At 42.2% G+C, this 19,159-nt stretch overlaps 1 pseudogene; it reads right to left on the reverse strand.

Moving 5' to 3' along the window:
- Positions 1–17,681: 17,681 nt before the first annotated feature.
- Positions 17,682–18,419, reverse strand: LOC114508395 (annotated as a pseudogene).
- Positions 18,420–19,159: the final 740 nt, after the last annotated feature.

Genomic DNA, 19,159 nt, shown 5'->3' on the forward strand with positions numbered 1-19,159 from the left:
AGGGCTGTGTGATGTTCTATTGTGGAACTGATTTCTGATGCTTTAGTAACATCTCAGCTATCCAGTACGCCTTCTGTAGAGGTGCCACTTGGCTGGGAAAGAGGGACAGTGAACAGAACGAGGGCATTCTGAAAAGGGCTGCAGAGCCTGCGCAGGGGAACGTGGGTCAGAACTGCTGGATTGAGATCTGCCTGAAACAACAGCGCAGACATTTTGTTCGGAGGTCTCTCTTCGGCTGTGCTTCTGTAGCCTCTCCCACTCCCGTGGCTTTCAGTACTGCTGCTCTCTGATAGAAAATGTGTCTCATTCTAGGGAGGGACAGCAACATGCTTCCAACATTCATTGCACACCACCCAGGCAGTTACATCACCCCGCTCACGATCAGCATGAGTCTTGTGGCTGAAGGAGACTTTCCCACCATCTGTGTTCAAGCTGCCATCTTCCAACTGTCATTGCAGACCCCAGAATGCTGGGCTACAGGCACAGAGCCAGCACCACTGGAATCACCAGACTCGTTTCCAGATATTAGCCCGAAAGGCTGAATATTCATGGGCAAATTATCACACTAATCTATGCATCATTTTTCCTTGACTGTGAAATGAATATAATTATAATCCCAGCTTTATAGGGTTGCTGTGAGCATTACATGAGATTATGCATATAAAGGATTTAGCAGAGTGACTGGCATATTGTAATTGCTCTTGAAAAATGAGTTATTATTGCTCGTGTTATGTCCCTAGGAAACAAAACATTTAATGACTAAAGAAAAGGGTGGAAAAAGCCCCCAGCTTCATTACTTCTCTGTTAGAATAACCATGTGATGCCTTAATGTAGAACTTAGTGGCTTTTTACTTAAGCAGATTTCTTGTGATCCTTAAAGATATGATTCTCTCAGAGCAGTGTCTGTTTGGTCTTCAAGGTGCCCTGTTTGGGGGACTGAATCATGCCACTGGACATTTTCTCTGCAGCTAGTGAAACATCACACCGGAGTCAGACTGTACCTTGCTGAACCATCACTCTTGCCGGAGGTATTCCAACAGTGGTGCCCCTACCGGGCAAGTAGGATATCCAGGTGTCATCTCTTTAGAACGTGTCCCATATTTTCTTTTTTTTAAATTTTTAATTTTATTTATTTATTTTTAGAGAGGGAAGGGAAGGAGAGAGAGAGAGAGAGAGAGAGAGAGAGAGAGAGAGAAAGAGAGAGAGAGACATCAATGTGTGGTTGCTGGAGGCCATGGCCTGCAACCCAGGCATGTGACTGGGAATCGAACCTGCGATGCTTTGGTTCGCAGCCTGCGTACAATCCACTGAGCTACGCCAGCCAGGGAAACCATGTCCCATATTTTCAAAGTGGTCCAGACTGAAAGTTAAAGGAAACGATAAAGTAAGTTAGTCCAGAGAAATGATTTATATGTCATGGAACTGTATCATATATTCAGCTCTTATGGATTGAGAATTTAATACATACCAGCACTATAGTAGGTGTTGTGCATACAAAGGTGAATGAAATAGACCACAGGTGGCAAACACAAGGCCCAAAGGCCGAATACGGCCCTCCACCTTGTTTTATCCAGCCTGGTACCTTGTTTCTACCAGGCAGCAGCACCAAGCTCCTTGCCCCTAGTTAAGGAGTAGTTATATTGACACAGTACTCACATTACATTTGGCCCTTTGGAGGCAACCTCGAGGCTGATGTGGCCCATTGGTGAAAATGAGTTTGACGCCCCTGAAATAGACATTGTGCCTGCCCTCATGGAGCTCACTGTTGGGTGGGTGTAGGGAATGGAGGTATGTGGGCTAATAAGTAGGTAATCCACAAACACAAAATTATAAAATGAGAGCATCCAACAGAAGGAAACAAGCAGCTGTCATAAGGAACAATGAAATCCTATTTTAATCAGTAATACAAGGTCTGTCTGGAAAAAGTCCAGCCATTGTTAGTAAGTATAATGAGACTGGTTTGCACAACATTGATTTAACCTGGTGGCCCAGGAGAGCAGACTGCAAAGCTCATGTGTGAACCATGAAGACTTCACTGTACCAGTCAGTGGGGGTGGTAGATGCAGTTGAGTGAGCATGTGTACACTGTGGTCCTCACATTGAAAATGAATGAGCGAGTAGAACAAAGAACCTGCATCAAATTTTGTGTTAAGTTTGAGCATTCCTCCACTGAAACTGTTTGGATAATTCAGAAGGCCACAGCTATGGATAACTGGTGATTGGCATCTTCATTACCACAATATGCCCACTTATGCATCACGTCTCGTGTGGAGGTTTTTTGTGAAACATCAAATCACCCAGGTGACTCAGTGCCCTTACAGCCCAGATTTGGTGCCCTGCAGCCTCCAGTTTTTCCCAAACTAAAATCACCTTTGAAAGGGAACAGATTTCACACCATGGATGAGATTCAGGAAAATACAATGGGGCAGCTGATGGCAATTGGGAGAACTGTGTGAGGTCCCAAGGTGCCTACTTTGAAAGGGACAGAGGTGTCATTGTCCTATGTAAAGTATTTCATGTAACGTGTATCTTCTTCAATAAATGCCTCTGTTTTTCATATTGCATGGATGGATACTTTCTAGACAGACCTCCTATTTAAGATGCAACTTCAGGGATAAGGAGACTTTAGTTAAAGACCATTCCAGACACAGAAAATGGCAAAACAATGACTCGAAGGCAGTGATCATCTTAGCTAGTCCAAGGAATTGAAAACAGGCAGTCTGGTTGGAGTGTAGTAAGGCGGGAAGCCTAAGTCCAATAAGGTTGGAGACATAAGCAGGGGGCAAGGTCAAGTATGGTCTTTCTGGCTGTGGTTTGAGTTTGAACATTAACTAGAAGGAAATGGAGAACAAATTAAAGGAAAACCAAGAGGAAACTATCTTTCTTCCCTCCCAAACTCCCTCCATTTTTAAATCAGTTAACCACTATTTACTATGTGCCAGTATTATTCTAGTCTTTGGAGATGCTGAGCTAAACAAAAACAAAGATACAAATTCAGCCCTGGTGTTTTTGACATCCTTGTCAAGAAGCTACTGCCGAGTGTACAGTCGAGTGTACAGGGTTGGTGACCTGATGGAGTGGCACTGACAATGGGAAAAAGATGGAAGGATTTTACGTCCTCTTCTCACTCTCTACCACCCCACACATCAATGCCTATTCCTCCCACCATCAGAATGATTCCTGAGCCTTGGCTGTCATAGCTCAGTGGATTGAGCACGGGCTGTGAACCAAAGTGTCTCAGGTTTGATTCCCAGTCAGGGTACATGCCTGGGTTGCAAGCCATGACCCCCAGCAACCACACATTGATGTTTCTCTCTCTCTATCTCACTCCCTTCCCTCTCTAAAAATAAATAATAAAATCTTTAAAAAAGAATGATTCCTTTAGCTCTCCTTCCTGACCTCCCCCTCACCCAGCTGGCATCTGATTCCATGTCTCATTTCCAGAAAATGATGATCATGTGAAAAAGCAAGAGAAATAGACTGAACATACAAATCAATATATAAATTAGAACATGAATCAAATGAAAGGAAAGGAATGTTTGGGAAGAATGAATGATGGCAGAATGCCAGCATCAATGTGTCCACTGAAAGAAGAAATGGATGCTGTTTTAGGAAAGGGAGAGATTAATCTGGTCCACTTGGAGAGATTAGGTGTAAGATTTTATACACTCAAATCTCCCGTTAACTTTCTCTTTCTGACACTGATGGTGGGGTGAATCTCGGGACCTCCACCTTCACTTTAAAGAAAATGGCATGTATCGTAAGCAGCTATTATCACCTAGAATGTAGGTTCTGGAAAGACAAAAGCTGTAGTTCACCACGGGTTTCCTCTGTTGTGGGCACTAGTTGCGTGTGGCTTTGGAGCACTTAATACTATAGATAGTCTGGACCAACTGGAGAATTCATACAAAAACAAGTATAAACTGATGATTTTTATATTCATTGTATGAAATGATATTTTAGATATTGGGGTAAATAAAATATATTATTATAGTATTAAAATAAACTTTACTTATCCCCATCTACCACTTATAACTATGACTATAAAAATTTTAAATTATATCTGTAGCTCATTATTCTTCATTGGATAGCACTTCTCTAGACAATAACAGTAACTAAAACTTATTGAGCATCCAGTGTGTTCCAGACACTGTTCTAAGCATGTTCAGCTTCTAGTTTTAATCTTCACATCAAGTTTCAAGATACTAATATGGTTTTATTTTTACAAATAAAGAAAACAAGGCAAAGAGGGTCTACGTAACTTGTCTAAGCTCATACCGTTGGATAGTGGCCAAGCTGGGATTCAAACCCAGGCTGGCAGGCTCCAGAGTTCACATTCATCCACCCTGTCTCCCTACTTCTTGGTGTTGAGCTGAAAGTTGCTTCTGCATCTTGTGCAGAGCAAAGCAGGTATAAGGAAGTCAATACAACTCTGCTTTAATTAGCAGTTTTAGATTGTAAGAAACAATGATACGGTCAGGTTGCCCAAGTTAATGGGGATTTATTATAAGGGCAGAGAAGTAAGAAAAGAGTCCTAGCAATGTCCACATCAAGTTTTGTGGAGAACTGGAGACTTAACTCAGGATACTGCTGTGATGCCAGTGTCAGACCAAACTCCCAGACTAACATTCTTCGGTCTTGGCTTCCACTTGCTTCTGTCCAAATCTATTATTGACTAATTGCCTCAAAGCTTCTGTTTACATAAGACTTCTACTAACTGCTTTCTCTCAGTATTTGGTTTCTACACATCTTTATTGCCCTTAAGATTTGCATTCTGAGTTACACTCTATAGGCAACTGGATTGGCTGGATTGGACACTCTCCAATACAGGCCAGGTCCAGTGGAATTTTCTGCCAGGCTCTCTCATAAATCATTGGCTTTCCTTATGTTTAGCTTTATTTGGAACAGAATTCACAATTGGTTGGCTGTTTCAGACAGTGTTACAAGGTCATGTGACTCAAATAATGATAGGATAGCAAGATTTGTTTATGTCACTAAGTGCCTTTACATTCATTCATTCATTCACCAGATATTCACTGAAGATTTGCTATGTGCCAGACACTGTTCTTGGCATTTAGTATTCATCTGTGAAAAACAAAAGGTAAAGATCCCTGCTGTCATGGAATTTACATTCTAGCTAAGGGAGGTGGACAATAACTAAGAAGCATAATAAGTAAACTATAGTTCATTAGGAGGTGACAAGGGCTACAGAGAAGAAAGTAAAGTAAAGGGATTGAGGGTGCTGCTGGGTGGGAAAACAATTTACAGTCTTTCATCGTGTGATTAGGATGAGTCTTGGCAAGAAGGTGAGATTTGTGTACAGCCATAAAGGAGAGGGAATGGGCTAAGAAGGAGCTGGAGGAAGAGCATTCAGGCACCTGGAACAGCGGGAGCAAAGGCCCTAAGCCTGTCATGTTTGAGAAACAAGGAGGTTAGAATGGCTAGAGCAGAATGAGGAGGAGAGAGAGAAGCAGGGGATGCAACTGAAGGGTCACATCAGGTTGTAGTTTGTAGGCCATGGAAGGACTATGACTTGTACTCCAAAGAAACAGGAGTCACCACAGGGTTTTAGTAGAGAAGTGACCTACTCTGACTGACCATCTAAGGATACTCTGGGTGCTGGATTGTAAATAGGCTGTTAGGGAGCAAGCATGGAAGCAGCGGGTCCTGCCAGCAGGCTACTGCAATATTCTAAACAAAACCTGGTGGTTATTTGTGACTGGGTGATAGGAGTAGAGGTGATGAGAAGTGGCTAATTCTGGATATATTTTAAAGCTAGAACCAAAAAGGGTTTGTTCAGAGATTGGGTGTATGAAATGAGAGAAAGGGTAAAGTCAAAGATAACTCCAAGGTTTTTGGCATGAGAAATTGGTTGGATGGAGTGACCATTGATAATCATGAGGAAGACTATAGGCACAGCATAGATTGGGGTGTGGGGAATGCCAGGCTTAGTTTTGGTTAAACTGTGTTTGACATGAATACAAATATTCAAAGGGACATGCTGAGTAGGCAGCTGGATATATGAATTTGGTGTTTGCAAGGAAGTTCTGGGTTTAAAGTAAACATTTCAGAGCTCTGAAAATGTAGATGGTATTTAAAGCCATAAGACACAATGAGTTCTTCAGGATAGTCAAAGTAGACAGAGAAAAAAAGAGGGCCAAGAACTCAACCTTGGGGTGCTCCAACATAAGGACTCATATAGAAGAGCAAAATCCAGCAAAGGACACAGATGAGTCACTGGTGATCTGGAAGAAAAATATGAAGAGTGTAATGTCCTGATAGCCAAGTGATGAGTGTGGTTTAAGATGGAAATAGCAAGGAACTGTGTGAAATTTTGCTAATAGGTCACGTAGGGACTAAGAACTGACCATTAGATTAACAATGTGGAGGCCAGTGGTGACTGAGATGAGAGCAGTTTTGCTGGGGTGGGTGGGGTGGGGGATTCCAGTTGCTGTGTTTTTAAGAGATAGTGGGAAGAGAGGAATGAGAGATGGAGAACACAGATCACTCATTCAAGGGGAGCAAAGGAATCAGGTATAAGTTGGCAGGGGAAGTCAAGTCAAGAGAAAGTTTTACTTTTTCTTTTTTTCTGAGATGAGGGGAGAGAGGAGACATGTTAGTATGCTGATAGGAGTAATGTAGGAGAGAGCGAACATGGATGATACAGAAGAGAAAAGAGAATTCGGGAATGAACTACTGGAGCAGATAGAGAGCATGGGATGTGGTACCCATGCAGAGGGTGTGTATTTGGACAGGAACAAGAGACATTGATCCATTAATAGGAGGGAAGGAGGGAGATGTGCTGTGGAAGTGTGAAAGGTCACTTCTGAGTGAAGTAGGAGATAATGTCACAGGCTGGTAGGGAGGGTAGTGAGGATAATGGTAAAGTCATAGATTTCAGTAGATAAGAGAAAGTTGGGAATAATCTAGAGAATGAGAAAGTGAATGGATTCTAGACAGTGATGGGATTCCACATGTGGCAAAGCCAGAAGAACCTCTAAGGCAGGGGTGTCAAACTCATTTTCACTGGGGGCCACATCAGCCTCATGGTTGCCTTCAAAGGGCTGAATGTAATTTCAACTCCTTAACAGTTAAGGAGTAGTTACATCCATACAATCCTAAAATTATTTTGGCCCTTTGAAGGCAACCATGAGGCTGATGTGGCCCCTAGTGAAAATGAGTTTGACACCCCTGCTCTAAAGGGTAATAAGTGGCTGTTGGCTTTTTAAAAAAATAGGATGAAATTTGCCCTCTATTTGTGTAAAATGAGTTAGTTGAATGCTGTCCAGGTCAGGTGATTGGGAAAGGAAAAGGAAGGAGACAGTTTTTCAAAAGCTGAGCCAGAGCTGGGCATCAATGACTAGAAAGGCAGGTAATTTATCTTCTTTATCATCCTTCTAATAAATGCGTAATGGGGTGGGGAGGAGGAGGGGAGAGAGAGAGAGAGAGAGAGAGAGAGAGAGAGAGAGAGAGAGAGAGAGAGAGAGAGAGAGGGAATGATCCACAGCCAACAGCCATATTAGAATTTGGAGTCTCAAAAATATCTCATTCTACAGAACTTAGCATCCTGGCTGTGGCCTGGTGGATTATCAAAATAGACGAACAGCTTCCTAACTGATCACAGTGTGAAGTGAAAAAGCTCTCCAAATGTTCTGCCTTCAGGTCTGTCATATCAACATTTATTCCAAGTTTGAAACTTCTATAGCCTCTAAATAAAAGAGAAAAAAAATAAAAAGAAAAGAGAGCCAGGGTGAAAAGTGAGGATGACAGAATGATGAGGACAGGACATGTGCTCACTGTCCACCTCTTTTGGCAGTGAACATGGTAAGCCAGAACCTCTCCCTTATGATTTCTGGAGGGCTTGATTATGAATGCAAGACATAAAGTGATATCAGAGGACTGGATGTTATCAGAAAAACCCACTCTAATTCTCTTCAGAGAAAATAGGAGTGATTCTCAAATTCCATTTACTTTTGGGACTGACTGAAATCATAGTAGCAGGCTTCTGTAATGCATAGGCTTTTAGCACATATGCAGAGCTGAAAGCATCATTGTATATCCCACACATTGGTCTTCTAGATTAAAAAAAAACTTTTTGTAAAAATGAGTGAAAATGGGTATTTTGGGCAAACATTTCTTTAGATTCTTTACACCTGCTCCTACAATCTGTGTTCTGCCAAGATCTGGGTAGGAAAACCTTCTGGGCTCCAAGACCCATTGCCTGGGTCTGACAGACTGGCTTACCACCTGTGGAAGGGCTGGTTGTGCTTATGCTTAGGAGAGCATCTGATTTTTTTCTTCTAGAACAAAATACCAGCCAACCTCTGTAGGAATGAGACTTCACCTTTGTTATCTGTTTTAAATTAAAAGCAGGGGGATTGCCAGCTAATCAACAGTGTCAGAGTATCATAGTGACTTCAGATTTGATCTGTCTGTTACCCTGTGCCCATCAAAGGCAGAATGAAACAAGGGATAAACCAGAAGAAGAATGTTGAGTTATTAAGCGTTCATTACAAGGCTGGAACTTATGAAGAACTCAAATTAGAGAGAGGGAGACACAAGGAACTCATAGTTTCCAGACCATCTTCCCCCGACCCCTCCCCAAGAATCCACTTTTTAATTCAACTGATACTGAGTACCCACTAGGTGGGTATTTTTCCAGTTTGACCTGGCCCTTAGATAAGGGCTACTGAGAAGACCATCCATTTGATGGATTAGTGTAACTTGATGTAGAGGATTGCCTTCTAGGACTGGAAAGAGATTGACATTCATACATTGGTTAGCATCTCTTACCTTAAGTGGAACAATTGGTCATCATTTGGTGACAGGAAAATCCAAATCTTTGAGAATTACTTACCCAGTAGCTAAAGTTTCCACCATTAAGAAAAAAAAATCGGTGTAATTGAGCTAGTGTGTTGTTGCTTGTCCATGAATTCTTCTAAAGCAGGGGTGTCAAACCCATGTTCACCGGGGGCCACATCAGGGTCTTGGTTGCCTTCAAAGGGTCAAATGTGATTTTAGGACTGTATAAATGTAACCACTCCTTAACTAGGGGCAAGGAGCTTGGTGCTGCTGCCGGGTAGGAATAAGGTGCCAGATAAAACAAGGTGGAGGGCTGGATTCAGCCCTTGGGTCTTGTGTTTGCCACCTGTGTTCTAAAATATAAATGTCTTTGGGAGGACAGGTGAGCCTATTTTCACCATTTCACCTTTGGTGATAGGTGAGCTTCTCAGATAATTAGTTATTGTTCTGGAAGGCAAAGGGAAAGCCCATGAAGACATAAAACACTACACCCGATGGTCTTTTTCAAGGGCACTGTGGGTAGACCGAGGGGTAGCATCATAACACGAGCTTGGGAAGGCCACCTGGCTGCACTAAGGTTGTTTAGTTCTGAGAGAGAGCAAGGTGTAAGTAGCCTGATTTTATATCCCTGGATCTCTACGATTTGACTTGGGCTTCTCCTTACCCTGAATCAGCCTGGTTCTTCCTAACAGACTTTTGGACTACCACAGTGACATTCATCTTGTGTTGTAAAGTTCAATGGTTTAGGGGCTCAGGAATAAGTGTCAGGTTCAAGCCCTGACTTTGTTATTTAGTGTCCATCCTTAGGAAAATCACTAACTTCTTGCAGCCTCAGCTCCCAATCAGTGAAAATGGATAGTATAACATGTCCTTGACATTGGAGCAGGAAGCTTTGTGAAGCCTTCCTAAATCCTCATAGTTTGAAATATTGCTCTATTGTGTTATTTATTTCTCAAATTTTAATATATTGGAGCAGTATAATTTTTAATGGGCACATTTTAATATTTAATTGACACAGACTATACTTTGGTATGTTTTGATGTATATACCTGTGAAATCATCCCCACTACAATCAAGATAGTGAACACATCCATTATCCCCCAAAGTTTCCTTGTATCTCTTTTTAATCCCTTCCTCCCAACCTTGCCCCTCTCCCTCCACCCCATCCACATGGCACTAACATTTCAGTTACTCTTCAGACCAGAATTAGCTCATTTTGGCATCAAGTAGCCAACAAGTTACATCAGTTGCAGGATGTGGCAGTTGAGCAATTGGCTAAATTCACTCCAGTTTTAAAAGCTGCTTTGCCACATTATATGGTCATAGCACAAACAATGTAAATATGTAACACAGCAAAATTCAAAATTATCTATGCTCTGTGTCTTCAATTCTGCTTATTACTGTCTAGTTGCAACTGTCTAAATCTAGAAATGCTGCTGGTCTATTGCTCATTGCATGGGTTACTTTCAGGACAAATGCAATAATGTATGGAAAGTTTTTTATAAACTGTAATGTGCCGTACCAACAAAAGTTATACTTTGTATTGGGTAAATCACTACTTTTCCCAAGTAGCCTTAATGCTACATGCGTATCAACCTTTGAAGGACACACAGCTTCTCTGACTCCAGTGTAAGTCATTAATTAGGCATCTTTGTAAGGGCTCCACGTTGTTTATTGACGTGAGGGACCACTTTGCATTGGCTTTGGGAGGACAGAACTAAGATGACCATGAGGGGATCTTTTAGGGTTTTTTGGGACACAGAGTATAGTATGTATAAGTCGTAATTTAAACAATACTTGGCCTAATAAAACCAGAGTAGGATATATGGTAAACAAAGTCAACCATGCACATTATTCCTTTAATCCTCAGGTAACGCATTCAGAATTGCACAAGCCCCTTTCTGTACGACACTTGCATGAAGAGAGTGGTGGGCCAAGGACAATTACATGAACTGAGTACCACGAAGACACCACGAGTGTTTATCAGCTTCAGTTAAATATAATGTGGAGAGCGGTCAGAGTCTTGTGCTGTCAGAATGAAGGATATTTCCTGCTTGAAGGTGAGACAAAGCCCACTTACCACATTAATTGTGTTTCAAGGTGTTCTCCTCAACCGAAGAAACTAGTACAGATAAAGCACAGAAATTCCTTCTCCATCATCAGAGTTCGGATTCTGAAAACTCTGGTAGTAGGACAATGCATGGTTGAGGAATCTATGGGAAAAAGATTAGGGACTGGAAATTCACCTGAGGGCAATCGTAGTTTCTAAAGTCCTTATTAATATGTACTTAAATATACAGATAAATTAAAAAAGAAGGCTAGATAGGATAATGTCAAAGACTTTAAAACAGTAATAAAATTGTTCTTAAAACAGTAATAATGAATGCTGTGCCATACATGTCAATTTAGCTTTCACGCATGACCTCTGGAAAGAGGCGCAGGGGAGGGCAGGGAAGGGGGTGGGTTATGGCTGAGACGAGGCGTTGTCAGCGTCCTCCTCCTCCATCTCCCGGGCGCTCCCCCCTGAGGTCTGCTCTGGAAGGAGAGTTTTGTGCTCGTGACCCCAGCAGGCGTTCAAGCCCTCTCACAGCAGGAACGACATCCCGTGAAGGGCTTCCGGCCCCTTCCTGAGTGTGCTTTTCCCTCCTTCACAAAGGAAATAGATTGAGCAGACCAAGTAGTTTGTCTAAAAGTGCTCTTTGCTATCTTTATCTGTTGTAGTCAATGCTTTAAACTCAGTCCTCTTTGGGTTTCGCTCTTACATGGGTTCAAAGTCAGAGTGGAGCCCTTAAGTGCTAAGGTTTAATCAATTGATTTCTTTGGAAGGTTTTTTTCCCTTCCATATACTCTGAGAAATGCTGCTGCCCGCTGTTGTAGTCACTGGGAAGGGCGGGGGGAGGGGGGAGGGTAGATGCCTCTCTAACAGGAGGGCCCCCGACTGCACTGTCTGCATTGTTGCTGCAAGTCAGCAGGTTGGGGTGATGAGGAAAGTAACTTAAAATCGCTTTTCCAGGGGACAAATACGTGGTGACAAAAGGAGACTGGACTTTACGTGATGAGCACACAATAGAGTATACAGATGTATTGTAAAGTCGTACACCTGAAGTTTATGCAATGTTATGAACCAATGTTACCCTGATAAATTTAATTAAAAAGGAACTCCTTAATTATAACCATAATAACAGAAGTTCCCTTTTTCAGAATGAGCCACTTCTGGCACTTATAAAACAATAGAGCACTTTTCCAGCATTTACTTTGTACTCAGCCCTCTCCTGCCTGCTTTCGTGCAGCATCTCCTTTGATCCTCTATCTGCTGATAGAGGCAGCTGTTGCAGTTGTGTCAGTGTTACGTGTGAAGAGGAGGAATGGCTGAGAGGAGAAAGTAGGTTGCCCAGGTTCCGTTGCTAAGCAGAAAATTAGGGCTATGGATACAGCATTTTGTTTCCAGGCTCTTGACTCTTCGCCCCTCAGTCAGACCACCTCCTTCTGTCTCGTTGTTATTCAACACCTCTCCTTCTTGTGATCACCAACCCCACCCTCATCTCACTGCCCCAAACTGCTCCGTAGCAACATCTCACAAAGCTACCAGAGCGCCCTGGGGTGAGTATTACCCAGTTACCTGTGCTCAGGAGAGGGCACAGCAATGATCTACGGTCTAGGCGCAAACACACAGAGGGAACGAGGAGAGGTGAGAGCCTCACAGACCTATTTAGTTTCACGAGGTTCTTTCATAACACAACTCCACGTTGATTTAAAGTGACTTTCGTGTCACAATCTGTAATTTAAGTGGAAAAAGCATACATAAGCAAATATGCAAAAATGCTAAATTCTTTAAAAAAACGTGCAGACTATTTTCTTTATCTTTTACTGTTATGGACTACCTTCCTTAGTAATAGTTGATTATTGTTAGAGAAAGAATACCAGTTAAATGAGCTAATCTAGGATCTCCCACTTTTTGCAGTTGACCTTGGACTCACTTGGCCCTGCCCTAGGTCATAGAGCAATGACAATAATAACCTTATTCCTGGCTTCGTGTAACATCTGTCCTTGTTTTTTTTCTCTTTTTTGGTCTCACTCTTTTTTCTTATTAGCATTGTCATACTTTACATACCATACTAAGCCTCTGGAATTCACTCTTTTATTTCTTTAAAATTTTTTTCTTTTTGTTCTTTTATTAAAGTTTACATTCAATATTAGTTTGTATTAGTTTCAGGTGTAAAGCTCAGTGATATAACCATCCACTTCACAAAGTGCTCCCCCCAGTATTTCCAGTACCCACCTGGCACCGTACATAGTTATTACAATATTATTGACTATGCTTCCTATGCCTTACTTTACATCCCCATGACTATTTTGAATACCAATTTTTTGTATTAGTTTCAGGTGTGTAAACCAGTGACTGGACATTTATATGACTTTTGAAGTGATCACCCCGATAAATCTAATCTCCATCTGACACTAATAGTTATTATAATATTACTGACTATGTTCCCTATACTGTATTTTGCATTCCCATGACTATCCTGTATCTATCAATTTGTGCTTCTTAATTTCACCCACCCTTCCAACCCCTCTCCTATCTGGCAACTGTCAAAATATTCTCTGTATCTATGAATCTGTTTCTGTTATGCTTGTTCATTTACTAAGTATTTTAGATCCAGCAGTCATCCTGATGCCGGACAATTCAGTTTGCCCCCTTGTGTCTCTGGTGCTTTCTAAGCTACTGCCCCAGTGCTGGAGCTCAGAAGGAGTGGGCCCAGCAGGTCCACGCACCAGCCTTTTAGAGGAATGCCCGAGACTCCAGAACCTCTGTCTCTTTCAACCACAATCCCCACTTATGTTCACAGCCAGAAGCTGTGGGGACTTCTCTTCCTGGCACTGGAACCCTGGGCTGGGGGCCTGGTGTGAGGTGGAATCCCTTGCTGTTGAGGGGGGGACTTCCACAGCTGAGTTATCCCTCCCAAATTTTATCTGCCGTACTTGGGTGTGGGACCAGTTGGTTCTGCATCTCTGCCCCTCCTACTAGAGGGGCACCTTGCTTCTAGTGTTGGCAGAGACTCTTGTACCGCTGCTGAGCTCTCCCCACAAAGGACTTACAGGTGGACATCATAGCTGAGTCTCCATCAACCTAGTTAACCCTATTTGCTCCACTCTGGTGAGTCCCTGAGACACTGGCCTATCCAACTTGCAGGCCCACCCAAACCATTTCCAGTAGTCTTGATGTGGCTTCATCTTTATATCCTTAGTTATGGAACTCCTGTTGAGCTGGGTTTCAGGCGATTCTCGAGGATGGTTATGCTGTAGTTTAGTGTCATTTTGATGTGGTTGTAGGAAGATGCAAGGACTGCATTTCCCTATGTTGCCATCTTGACCAAAGCCTGGAATCCGGTCTTTCATAAAGTGACTGTAAAAATTAGCTTTTGTTTTATGTTTAGATTTTATTTACTTATCTTTGGAGAGAGGGGAAGGGAGGGAGAAAGGGAGGGAGAGAAACATCAATGCGTGGTTGCCTCTCACGTGCCCCCTACTGGGGACTTGGCCTGCAACCCAGGCGTGTGCCCTGACTGGGCATCAAACTGGCGGCCCTTTGGTTTGCAGACCACCACTCAACACTGAACCACACCAGCCAGGGCAAAAATTAGCTTTTGATTTCATACCTTTTTGGAAAAATAAATGAGATAATGAGAAAGTGGTTTTTAAATGGTAAAATGCTATGTAAATGTAGTCTATTGTCATTTCCTTCTGTTTTTCCCAAATATTCTATATTTATTTAGGTTCTAGCTACTTCCATTTTTCTGGGCATACATGTTGAGTGTTGTATGATTTAAACAAACTATTTTGCTTTTCTGTCTGTGTTCATGTACATGTTTTCTTGACCTTCTCATCATTATAATTGTTCTTCCTACTTTAATCCCTCAACTGATCTTTAATTTCTGGCATAATCTAAGTTATACTCTGATCTTTCTCATTTTGCTTTCATAGAAGAAGAAAGATCAGAGCTGTTTGATGACATTTTAACCATTTTATCTCCATTCGCTTGCAGAAGAGGAGCCATTACTTGTTTTCTGTGATCGGAATAGAATCAGGTTTTCGCCCCTTGGCAGTTCAATATTGCTGGGCAATTGTTCTGTTTATGAGCCCTTCACAGGAGAATGTGTCTCAAGCCAGAGCAATTTTTTGATAAAGAACCTCATGGGACAATATAGTTTGAGAAGGAACACTCGTAGGCACACTTTCTTCTTTTATCATTCCTGATTTCCCAGGGAAAAGCAATATATTGTGTCATTTGAGTCTCACAGGAAATGAACAGAAGGGCCATTCCTCATCCAGGCTAGGAAATTGAGGTTACTTTATTATTCCCTTGTGGTAAAATGTTTAAAAATGATGAAGATTCTAATAATTGTATTTTGCATTATCTTCACAAACATCAGGATACTTCCTACACAGTATTCCAAGAACTTGAATGTCAATAAATGTAGCTACGGTTAAACAATAATAAAATAGTGTTAATGAAATCAAATACACTTGAATTTAAGTAAGAAAGCCAAACTGAGGAGTTTCTAAATGAATTTAAAGAGATCGGGTAGGTACATCATGAATTTATTCTGCAATGATTCGAACATAATAAGAAGCCAGGCAGCGGGAAAGAGCGATGCTGGGAATATGTTAGAAAGAGTCACCGTGGAGGCTCCCCCAGGGGAGCTGAAGTGCGTTGTTAGTTGGCAATTTCTCACCAGGCCACAGCCAGGGTTGGCACAAATCTCTCCTCAATGGAGCGACAGGAGTCTGGTCCTCAAGGGTGGAAGAGGATTCACTTTTATCCCGTGTTCATATTCACCTGGATTAATTCATGTGTGTTTATTTATTTTCTTAATTGTAAAAACAAGTCAACAGGTTAACAACGCAAATGTTACCACAGAACATTTCCCTCTCCTTCCTGAAATCTCCTCAGCTCCTGTGCATGACTGCGTCCCCGCAAGCCCTCCTCAGGCTTCGTGGTTCTTTTTAGGTATGTTGATCATGTGGTGTAGTGCTTGGAAACAAAGCCCCTCTGATGCTCAGACAAACACACTTGCTGTGCCTTCCTTCCTCGTTTCCTGGAGGGAGATCCACCCTGCTCAGGGGCTCTCACAGTTTAGCCGTACAGTTAGCGCCTTGATCAAACCAAGGAACCCTCCAGCACGGGTTACTGAATCAGACCTCTCATAACATGTGCAATGTCCAGACTGCAATGTTTAAAAACAAAAGAATTTAGAATTTAAAATAATCTTTAGAGTGATTTTTCATGTTTGAAAGACTGTAGTTATTTGCAGCATACAAATGGAGAGAGTAGTGCAAAAATGCATCAAGTTTTATATAATAAATATTCTCTCAATGTGATGGCTGCCTCAGCGTGGAGTGAAAAATCGCCCTTCTCAAGAGCAATCTAGACGGGCTCAGTAAAGTTCACAATTTAGAAAGATCGATCGCTTCTCCAGTTCCATCCATTGCAAAATGATTTCAGAAACAGATTAAACGTACAATTGTTTTACAAAAATAGAAATATTGTTTGAGACTTTATGCAACTTTATAAACTATAACATCATATTTGTAAATTCAAGATAGTTTCACACTGAAGTAGATAATACCTCCATAGATCCCCAACAAACTTAACTGGTCTGTCTTGACCCTTCTTACATAGCATTTCTTCCAAATCTTAGCCTAAGGAAATCCGTGTTCTATCATAGGATTTTAAGCTATTTCAAGGATTTGATAAGATTCTTAATTCTAGGAATAAATGTTAAAGCAGATGAAGTTATATCTATAAATGTCTTACTAAAAATAGAAACTAATGGAATATAACAGTTCTATACTAGATATAGTTCAAACCAAATTTCCAGTAATGACCTACTATTAATTTAAAATTTACATTTGATAATTATAATCTGGTATCTGTAAAACATAAAAAGATCATCATAACTACTTTATGGAAAAATATTTCTATGAAAAACCTCTGAATTTAGTTATTTGCCACTGTCAGATGACAAGAATTTTCTAATTATACCAATTGATAAACACTCGTTTAATCACCTCAAAGAACAACAGTGTATTTTTAAAACAAACTGAAAGGTGAGAAGGTAGGGGGTTTATTTCATGTAACAATGCTATCATGATAAGGCACCACTTCGTATGTGAAAAAGCCAAAGAATTTCTAAATCATATATTTTTGTTACTGGTGTCTTAACCATTAGATAGAATGGTTAGAAAGTAGCAAATAAGCCCTGGCTGGGTGAGTCAGTTGGCTGGAGTGTCATCCTGTACACCAAAAGGTTATGGGTTCGATTCCCAGTCAGAGCACGGACCTAGGGTGCAGGTGGGTTCCACAGCCCGGGGAGTGCAGGGGAGGCAGCCGATGGATGTTTCTCTCTCACATCAGCGTTTCCCTCTCACATTGTTTTTTTCCTTTTTCTTTCCTTCCCCCTCTCTCTGTAAAATCAGTAAACATATTTTGGGGTGAGGATTTTAAAAAAGATTTAAAAAGCTAGTAATATTATCAACTAATCGCATTATACTCCCTTTTCCATCATTCTTTGCTGTCAGTTTTTTCATATAACAGAACATATAATAAACAGTCATGTAGTACACAATCCATTAACTAAACACTTTTTCCCAATCTTCTAAGAAAATAATCTAAAATTAAACAATAAGAAACCAAAAATTTATCTGCTATGTTTTCAATAGGCTATCCCTGAGAGGAGCAGGGAGTTTCAGAAGAGTTGCAGGTGGCGGCAGTTGGGGGGTGGAGGGGAATGAAAACAGGACCTATTTTCTACAGAAAATATTAGGGCATGTAGTTGAAAAGTTTCTCAAGCCAATATCATGGCTAGAGAAAAACCGAGAGCTCAGAATTTTGCATTTCCCGCAAAGCTGACTTTGCTGATAGTCACACCCAACTAAGTATTTCAGAGTGTCCTTAGTCACTGCTGTCATCATCGCCATCATCACCTGATGCACCATCTAAAGGAGGCTTCAGTGACTGACTGTAAGAGTCCGGACCAGTAGGCTGGCCCATGGCGATGTCCTCCGGAGAAAGCAGGTCATAGCAGCAGTCACCAGTCTGCACAGCCTTAGAGGACAGATGGGCTGGGAAGAAGAAAGCACTTTTCAGAGCAAGGCCCAGAGATGACAAAACCACGTTGGTGGCAAAGGTGATGACGGTGAAGAGGCGTGGATTTTGCTCTCTGGCAACACATGCACGGAGGAGCGTCCGAGGCAGGAGCCCAGAGGCGGCGTGTACACCTCTGGGTGTCCACCGCTTCGGAGGGTAAATAAGGATCGTGTTTGTTCACAGGATTCGCCCAATCAGACTTCACTGTGGCAGCACAGGCTGCAGATGATTTAGTTGGCGTCTTGGGAAGTCATCCATTCCGAGTCTCCCACATCTGTGATGGACGTTTTCCACCAGAATAATACGATGTTTGTGACATTTCTTCTTCTGGATGACAATATTGCTGTGTACAAGAATATCATTAAATAAGATAAACTGCCTTGCTTTGAGCTCTTTTTCTGCACAACTTCATCAATACTTCTTCTCTATGTGTAGGATTGGTTTCACTGTTTGCCAAGCAATCCACCATCTTCTGCTCAGAGGCAGGCCCTGAGTCTGCCTGCTCCCCAGCCCAGCCTCCTGGCCTCCCAGGGTGTGTGGCAGGCTCGCTGCTCGCAGGCAACTCATCCGCCCCTGGCCTCTCCTCTGCTTGCTCATAGGCCCACTGCCCTCCACACACCAGGTGCAAGTACCCAGGCACGAGCACCAGACTAATTAATCTTTAGGCAAAGCTAATCTCCTTAATAGAATTGTCTAATCCTTTGTAAGTGAGGACGCTGGAGACTTGTCGAGTAGAGCACTTCTGGCTTCCTTAGAAGGCCGCAGTGTGGGGTGTGTATTACAGAGGCGGTCTTGCTCCTTCTCACCCCCTCACGCACATCCTTCTCTCTCTTGAGATGGTGGACGGTGAGGGTCACAGGCGGGGAGTGAGGGCACGTCTGTTGCCTGTGGATGAAATGCTGGAGGCGCAGTGGGTGGCCTGCCACATCTGCCCACCCCTCAGAACGTCAGGGAGGTGACATTCACAAAGGAGATGGCTGTCTGTAGTTGGGCTCATTTCCGCTGACCCCGGTTTGATGGGGAAGGCTTGGGTAAGCTGAGAGCACCGACAGCAGTCGGAAGCCCTCCCTCCGCCTGGCCCTGTGACCCCAAGAGAGTACTTTGATTTTAACCTTTCGTTGACTCATCTACCAGACGCAGAATAGAACCACCAATGCGGGTGTAAACGAAGGAATTAAATAAGGCCCTAAGCAGGGTGCCTGGCAGTCA

The sequence above is a fragment of the Phyllostomus discolor genome, chromosome 11 (genome assembly GCF_004126475.2).
Source record: "Phyllostomus discolor isolate MPI-MPIP mPhyDis1 chromosome 11, mPhyDis1.pri.v3, whole genome shotgun sequence".
In the NCBI taxonomy this organism is placed as follows: Eukaryota; Metazoa; Chordata; class Mammalia; order Chiroptera; family Phyllostomidae; genus Phyllostomus; species Phyllostomus discolor.